The sequence below is a fragment of the Sinocyclocheilus rhinocerous genome, unplaced genomic scaffold (assembly GCF_001515625.1).
Source record: "Sinocyclocheilus rhinocerous isolate Xijiao unplaced genomic scaffold, SAMN03320098_v1.1 scaffold940, whole genome shotgun sequence".
Classification (NCBI taxonomy): domain Eukaryota; kingdom Metazoa; phylum Chordata; class Actinopteri; order Cypriniformes; family Cyprinidae; genus Sinocyclocheilus; species Sinocyclocheilus rhinocerous.
The window spans coordinates 431534-440840 of NW_015670976.1; the positions used below are offsets into that span (position 1 = coordinate 431534).

Below are 9307 nucleotides of genomic sequence, written 5' to 3' on the forward strand. Positions count from 1 at the left end.
GTCCCATATTCAACCAATAAACATAGGTTTTGGTCTTTTGAACCACCATTTAGGATTTTTCATTGTAAATTTGAACAAACACAAAGTGAAAGTAAAGTCTGTCGTGCGTGCACGAAAACAAACACAAAATAACACATTTGCATGAGAGAACTCTCTGAAAAAGCCCAGAAAAACACACGACTGAGTACTTTGACATAAAACAAACCAAAAACAAGGATGAAACAGCGGTACATATTGGATAAAGCACTGGAATTTATGTCTTCGCGTCGCTAGGCGATGTCCCGGTAAAATCGATTCTGACGCAGCGACAGCCAGTGGATCGATCCATTTATATTATGTATATTATGTAAATAATTCTTATATAGTTCATAAAGATCATTTTCACTGTTTTTTCTGTTGCACTCTGTATATTTCTCTGTCAATTTGTGTGTAGTTTGTGAATCATTTGCACGGTTTGTATTTTTGTTGCAGAAGACAAATTGTGCAATTGTTTTCACTAAATAGCTGCATGGTTTGTGTTTGTTGTTCATACTCAGATTGAAAATATATTTCTCTAAAAAAAAAGTCACTTTTTTACGGTGTTTTGTTATTATATAACACTGATTCCATTTTCTTTACTCCCTAAATGTTTTTTAGACACATCTATATTGCTAGTAAACAAAATAGACCTGTTTTTCACTGAAAAGCGCCTAACAATATTGTAATAAATGGCTATAACTTGCTTGGGGAATGTTATATGTAGACAAATAAGACATTTTATTTGGAAGTGTAAAACACCCAGATACAACTTTCTAAAGAAAAAAATCCAAACTTCAGGAGTTTCTGTTTGAGTACACAGTAAAAAACACCAAATTGTTGCTTGTGTTTTTCTTAAAATTCTGGAAATTCATTAATTCTTAGAGAAAACAAAAGGAAAACTGGGACTTTAAATTAGCTAGACTGAAACTTAAAGTTCTCCTGTTTATGATATATGACACTTGATGCTGACTGCTAGAATAGGTCTTAAAAAACAAAGAAAATTGCAGATGTGTCAGGTGCCCCAAAAATGTTCTAGGTCTTTAAGGGTTAAACGAGTTTAAATATAGGCAATAAGTATGCCCTACATAGGCTATTAAAAACAATATAAACAATGCTGTAAATGATCTAAATAAAGGAAAATAAAGGACGTTATCATGCAAACCAGTGGTTGTGTGGAGTATTTTACACAAGTTTAGAGGATTTAAGTTCATCTGTAAACATTAATTGATATATGAAGTAAAAAAAATAAGCTATTAAAGTAAAAATGAATCAACCCATTAGCTGGGTAAAATTAACCCAAAATGTGTTATGTCCTATATTTTCATAGGCCTTGGGTTAAAAATAACCTAAATTTGGTTGTTTTAACCCAGTTTTTTTTTCTTCTTTTTTTAGAGTGTAGACATAGATAGTCAGACAAGCAGGTAACGTTAGATCAAATGAATAGGGATGTAACGATTCACCACGAGCCGGTTTAAAATCGATACAAATATGTGACGATTCAAATCGGTTGAGATGTTAAACGAATCAATTTGGGGGTGGCAGTTTATATGAATGTATCTCTGAGGGGAACTGAATGTCTTCAGAAAAGTTTAGATGGTATTTTCTTTTCATCTCGTCTCAAAAGACCCGGTACTTCGGTACCAAGTCGGTACTAAAAAAATGAAAACGGTACCAGGTCAACTCGGTTCTTGATGCGCTATCCGAAGGGAATGCTGCTCAATGTGAAAGCACGCACGTGATGGAGATTTACCGCTGATTACAGAACCGGCTTTACTGATAAGATGCGCATTAAATATCGCATGCGATTTATCGTGCAGCCCTAATTGTGATTCAAAAGCAGTGGTTGCCTCTAATTTTAAATGGAAAAAGCACAGGTAGCCTTTGTTTATAAGAAGAGATTTTCTTGTCTTATTTGATTAGATTTGGGGTTTGTTTTAAAATTTTAATTTAGTTTTATTATTTGACATATTTCTGTTTCACAAAGACATGTGCAGCATTTTGTCCAAGCAATAATAAAAGGACACCTTTTCATTTATAATTTGTCTTCGTGAAGAATCGTGAGAAAATCAAATCATGAAATCATTATCGTGAATAGAATCAAATCGTGAGTTGAGTGAATCGTTACATCCCTACAAATGAATGTAATTACATTTTTAAAAAAGGTTGGGGGAAAAAACACATCCAATTTATACATAATCAATTCAAGAGATTCAAATAAGAATCTGCACAGAGAAGACCAGATTAAAATGTAAAAATATTTTTAAAAAATTTAATTAAATAAAATGTACATGAATCGTATGGAAATGAAATGAATGAATCAGTCACAACAAGCTCAAAACATTCATTTAGAAAATAGATAGGGGTATAAAAACATCTTAAAATATATATTTTACATTAAAATCTAAGATAATGTATTACATCCATTTTAAAAATATATTTATCAACATTTAAACACAGTCATTAGCATTCAAAAAGCCAAAGTTTTTGTTTGTAAAAACCATATTTCAGGCCAAGCAGTCTCAGTGAACTTAAAGACCCAGAAACGTAACACTGCAGTAGCTTTTGGCTGACTGCACTGACAAAAGCAGTGAAAGACAGACGCGTGCGGCAAATCAATGCCACGTCACTGCAGGCGCCTGAACAGCAGGTGCTGCTCTGAGAGCGGGGGGTCGAGGACTCAATGAGACCGCTGTGCTTCCACAGGCACGTTTGGGGACGGTGGTGAAGAAAAGAGACGGGTCCCCGCAGACCGCATATACACCGTCCAATTTCTGTGAATCCCGCTCATGGGGGGACTCTCCCCTAACGGAGGAAATGGCAAAATATAAATAGCTGCTTTCACTATTTTCCCCAACCCTTTCTCCTTGATCCCGGGCCCCTCAGCTCAGTGGGATCTGGGGCCCCAGACAAAATGTCTCTCTCTCATTCATTCGAGTTTGGTCTCTAGCTCTCTCTCTCTCTTTTATCTTAATGAGAGGCTGTGGAGAGAGCTGTCAGTGTGACAATAATTACAACAAAATGTCTCTCTCTCATTCATTCGAGTTTGGTCTCTAGCTCTCTCTCTCTCTCTCTTTTATCTTAATGAGAGGCTGTGGAGAGAGCTGTCAGTGTGACAATAATTACAGAAACTCACCAGCTGCAACAGGCCCCAGGGCCCCAAAACATTCATACACACAACTGTGAGGTCATGGAAAAAAGCAAAAAAGGAGGACTACTGTATCTCGGCCGTCGCCCAGACGCCGAATACGGGGTTACTTTAATAAGACGACAGTAGAGAATCAAATAACAGTAGTTATGACTGCTCATCCCTGTTATTCACATAATGTCAAGCTCAGTCACACAGGCCACCAGATAAACAAAAAAACACAGAAAGGGGGACATTAGCAGCTGACTCACTGGCTGGACCAGGTGTGTATGAATACGTGTGTGAAAAATGAAAAAAAATAATTAAATAAATAAATAAAAAGCTGTGTGTACTGTGACAGGAGGTTAAGTGTCGCAATGTGGTTGCTAGGGTGTTATGCGTGGTTTCAAAAGCAAAAAGAGCCCACGCTCAAGTCTCTGGGATGTTCTGATCTGTAGATATGACTTCAATCAATGCAAGTGAAGTGATCATCGTCAGGCAAACATGATTTCTAAGAATAGCACATCCCTCCTGACCTACATGATTTAAGGACAGCGCTGCAAATTTAACCTACATTACACTTTCAATCTGTAGTGACTACATAGTTGGGACCAAATGTTGGTTTGTAATTATCACTAAACTTATAATTCTCACATTTAAAGAAATTTATTTGTTTTATCAATAGCTTTGGTTAAATGTTTGAGCTTGAAATTAAAGTCAATTGTAGAACGAGTTTAAAAATGTAAAACATCCGTATAGAAATAATACAGATGATTTATAAATCACAAATAATGTTATTTCTTAACATACATAATTTTAGATAACGTGAGGTGGGACAGGCCAACCTCGTACTAAAGATTTTCTTATTTATACTTTTTTTTTCTTGTCAAACATCTAAACATTCCTAAATCAAGATGTGTGTTTTTTGACAGCCGATGCCGATGCCGATATCTTGGAAAGCCGGGTGGCCGATGGCCGATATAAAGCCGATATAATTGTATTTATTAATTAATATTTAAGAAATTTGAAATCATTTGAAAATGGATTAAAAAATAATTGTAAAATAAACATACTTATACTTTAGATGACAAAGTATTTTCCACAAATAAATAAATATTTTTTATAATTTTATAATTAAAAAGGAAGTAAACTGTAACCAACAGAGCACTCAGTATTCTGGGAAGTTTGTGAGCATTGGGAATCATATTTTTTCAAATAAAGCCAAGGTAACACTCATAACAGCCAAGATACGTTTACTTCAGATGCTAAATTACTTGAGTTTATGCTTAAAACATAAACTCACAATTTTATTCAGAAAACTAGAACTATCTTACGTCGTTTTGCTTCTCCTGTAATCTTGATTTAAGAAAGTTTAGATATTTATAGAGGAAAACAAGACAAAACCACTGAGTAAGAAAATCATTTTTGTTAAGTGAGAGGTTGGTCTTTATCACCTCATGTTCCCTAAAATTATGAATGTTAAGAAATAACATTATTTGTACCTTTTCTATTATAAACTCTCTCTCTCTCTCTATATATATATATATATATGTGTGTGTGTGTGTAGTTTATTTTAATTTTTTTTATTTTAATTGTATTTGTAATTTGATTTGATTTTAGATGAGTAAATTATATCATTCCAACGTATTAATTTCTACTTTTCATTATTAATTGGTAACACTTTACAATAAGGTTCCATTAACGTTAGTTAATTTATTAACTAATATGAACGAACAATGAGCAATACATTTATTACAGTATTTATTAATCTTTGTTAATGTTAGTTAATGAAAATACAGGCGTTCATTGTTAGTTCAAGTTAATTCACAGTGCATTAACTAATGTTAACAAGCACAACTTTTGATTTTAATAATGCATTAGTAAATGTTGAAATTAACATGAAGATGAATACATGCTGTAGAAGTATTGTTCATTCTCAGTTCATGTTAACTAATGAACCTTATTGTAAAGTGTTACCTATTAATTTTACGTTAGATCAACCACACGAGACACTAAAGTGAACTTTCTTTGTGGAATGTGCCATTTAGGCTTTTCCCCTTGATCTGCGTGGACACTTCAGCGTTTGCTGAGAAATCTCACACGAATTTGATCCTAACTCACAGTTCAGTGTTAAAGAACTGAACACACATACTGATCTATTACATTCAACAGAACCCAGCTGATTTATACAGACCATAAAGACCAATTCCAGCCTGAAATCAGATCACAAACCAACACTATCAGACATTAAAGGCAGAGTAAGTGATTTCTGGTAGCCAATGTTGATATTTGAAATCACCAAAACAAACACGCCCCTACCCCAAATGGGTCTTGCCCCTATTTTGATAGCTCCGCCCCACATATACGTACGCAACCCAGCCAACGATTAGTTCTGTGAAACAAAGCAAAACCAATGTTACACCATGTCTACGGGTCCTACTTCTTGCCTTGTCGTTCCGCAGACGTTTTCCTCTTTTGTTTTTTATCCGCCATCTCTATCTTTCTGTCGCTCGGCTCGGACTGAACGCTCTCTCTCCTCCACATCACGAGTAAGACACGCCCCTTATTGCTGATTGGCTACAAGTTTGTTTTGCTATTCGGTCCGAATCAGTTTTCTAAAGTGTTTTTGAAAAATCACATACCCTGCCTTTAACTGAGCAAACTAAATCTAGCAGTCTCTGTCTATTTGGTGCTTTCTTGATAGCTGTTGCATAATACATCAACATGATCTTAAATCAAATACCAATAAGGAAATCCCATCTAAACAGATGTCACAATCGAAATTCATAATCATATATCATGAACAATGATGAAAAGCAATATTTGGAGTTTAAATCAAATAAAACTGCCTTTTATTTCAACAAAGACCCCTATAATGCAAACAGCACTGCATAGTGCACTGAGATTTCAATGTAAATGCCATAAAGGCCTGTAGAACACAAACATCACAGCAGTTTGTGTATGATTCATGTTTTTAATATGAATCATTATCAGGCCACAACATTTTCTGTATTTATCTATGAATGAAAATCACAGCAATGTGAGGCCTGACCACAGCCTTTACACAATCCCTTTACAATTACACTGAGTTATCTCTATGATTGTTTCCACTTTCTTATATTTCTGTCGTTATGAAGATAAATATTTCTACCCAGAACCACCCTCGGATTTACTGCTTTAGCTCTATTCGCTACAATCAGACCATGAACTCTCATAAATATCTGTCATCTTACCCTTGAGCGATCCGATGTGCACCCCTGACTCCCGTGTATCCAGCGCACACTCGATGATCAGCACTATTTAGATCACAGGCGTGTTTTTCAGCTACATGTTCGCTGATGGTTTTCACGGGAAGGGTTTCTATGTATCCAGCGTGAGAATTGCGGTTCTACTCAATGCACTGCTGCGCTATCTAACCTGCTGTAAGAGGCGGGGCTGTCTAGAGCTTACTCGTTTACCCATTGGTTAGCCAAGAGTGATCTCTCTGCTCATTGGTCAGTGCACACGTCCATCAATTGTATACGCTGTATACGTCCCGAAAGTAGCTACATATTACCAGAATCAGAATCAGAATCAGAATAAATTTTTTAAATAATATTAAAAATATCTGTATGACATTATATTCTGCAGTTCTTCCCTGTTGTACCGAATATCTATACTTTTCAAATTATCATATCGAAGTTAGAAATTCAAATATTGTGACAGAATTAATGTTGTAGGGTGCCACAAGTTTGTTAAAATTTCCAAAGGGTGCCGCGACTAAAAAAAGGTTGGGAAACACTGACATAGATGACTATCTGTTACATTAATATCACTGAATATTGCAGAAGATCATCACTGGCGTGCATAGCTTTCAAGCACACTTAATAATATTAGTTATTAGTTATTAGTAATAATATTAGTAGTTAATTGGGGATTTGTTGTTACCCATGATTCGTGTACAGATCAGTCCAAAGGTCTGAGATTACATGGATTTTCTTTTTTTTTTTTCATTTAAATTTGAAAATTATGTATTTTCGTAATTTTAAAGAAAGAAATGCTATGGCAAAAAAAAAACAAAAAAAAAAACAATTGTATTAAAAAATTTGAAAGCAAATTTGTCACAATGATCATGCTTTCATGTTTTAAAGCAAAAGAAAGAAGTATCTTGCTTAGTCTTTCTAACATTCACATTTTTTTTTACTTAACTCATGTTTTTTATGCTCATAATATAATTTGTAATCAAAAATTTTGCATTAAATTAGAAAAATTCAAGCAGTGATCTCAAACCTTTGGACCGAACTGTATACTACATCATAAGATGAAAGCATGCATTGCGTGTATAACGCCTAATCTTCTGAATTTACTATCAGTTTATCTCTAAACGCACCTGAATGAGTTACATTGATATGACCATATTCAAAGTCCCTCACGCATGGCTGATAGAGCCATTAGATAGTGCACAACACGCTGCAGGATGCAATCTGTTTCCTGTCCTAACAGATGGACTTTACTGTATGTGTCCTGCACCACCCCTGCCTCCTCCTGTCTCTAATTCCAGAGCCTCATGAGCACGGTCTACACCCCAAGAATCCAGCATCCTCGCACTCACAGTATCCCTCACTACACTGAGAGGGAACCAGTGCTCAGAACTCCCTGATTCAGACATGTTACTTCACTCTGTGAATTCAGGCATATGAATTCATGAAGAACTGGGTGAACATGCGATGATAATATTACTTTGAGGAGGAATGGAACATTAAAAGTGACTGGATAGCAATGCATAATCGTTCATTGTAAATTCCTAAATATCGAGGGATTATTAAAGAGCATTGTATCAAGTCAGTGTAATTACTGATAAAGTATGAAATTGTGAATGTACTGACATTTTAGGAATAGTTAATCCAAAAATACTCACCCTCAGGCCATCCAAGATGTAGATGAGTTTGTTTCTTCATGGGAACAGATTTGGAGAAATGTAGCGTTCCATCACTTGCTCAGCAACGGATCCTCTGCAGTGAATGGGTGCCGTCAGAATGAGAGTTCAAGCAGCTGATAAAGACATCACAATAATCCACAAGTAATCCACTCTAGTCCATATTAATGTCTTGTGAAGTGAAAATCTGCACATTTGTCAGAAAACAAATACCTCACTAAGACTTTTTTTTAATGCTAAACCGTTGCTGTCCATAACTCATAACATGCTTCCTCAAGTGAAAAAGTCCATCCCCTGTTTTCTCTCACATCAAAATCCACCCACATATTTGTTTTGGACTGTAAATGGTGCTTGATCTGTGCAGATTTCTCTCCTGATTCAGATGAGATGACTTTTTCCACTGGAGGAAGCAATATTATTGATAGTGGACTTGTATTTTAGCCAGAAGTAACAGTTAAAATGCCTTAATGATTACTTGTGGATTATTGTGATGTTTTTATCAGCTGTTTGGACTCTCATTCTGACGGCACCCATTCACTGCAGAGGATCCATTGGTGAGACACTGATGCAATGCTACATTTCTCAAAATCTGTTCTGATGAAGAAACAAACTCATCTCTAGGATGGTCCGAGGGTGAGTATTTTCAGCAAATTATCATGGGTGAACTATTCCTTTAACTGTTAGAATTAGTTTTTTCCCCCTCTTCTTTTATAAATGAATAGAAGAAGGTCATGTTGTTCCAAACCCATACAGTATACTGTTATTTTATTCTTTAAAGAATATTCATACAGCAAAGACAGTCCATAAATTAACTAAAATACACCATAAGTAGTTCAAATGACTGTGCGATATATTCCAGGTCTTATATAGATATGCAATAGCTTTGAATATATTGCACAAATTGTACAATTTTTTATGTATCTTTTTTTGTTCCTCTTTGGAGCTTGACAAACTGTATCGAAAAGAGCTGCAATCAAATCCCCTTTTTGTATTCCACAGAAAAAAACATCATACAGGTATGAAACAATGTGAGGCTGGGTAAATAGTGACATCATTCTTGATTTATTAATTCCTTTAAGAAAACAGCCTCCAACGTGCCACCTTGTGGAGCACTGGGGAAATCTCATGCTCTGCCATTTAAAAGATTTATTACAAAAATATCTCTAGGCCCTGGCAACAAACCAAGCAGCGATTCATCATGACCACAGCTTTGAGGGGAGCAATGATTACTTTGATCTTAATTCTAACCT

At 35.4% G+C, this 9307-nt stretch overlaps 1 protein-coding gene across 1 annotated transcript in view; it reads right to left on the reverse strand.

The window, feature by feature from the left end:
• The window catches only part of LOC107734380 (cytoplasmic protein NCK1-like), a 60550-nt gene extending 54015 nt beyond the window's left edge, over positions 1–6535 (reverse strand). Inside the window, exon 1 of the mRNA XM_016546321.1 lies at positions 6376–6535. The gene's annotated coding sequence lies outside the window, so the exon portion shown is untranslated. The remainder of the gene's footprint in view (positions 1–6375) is intronic.
• Positions 6536–9307: the final 2772 nt, after the last annotated feature.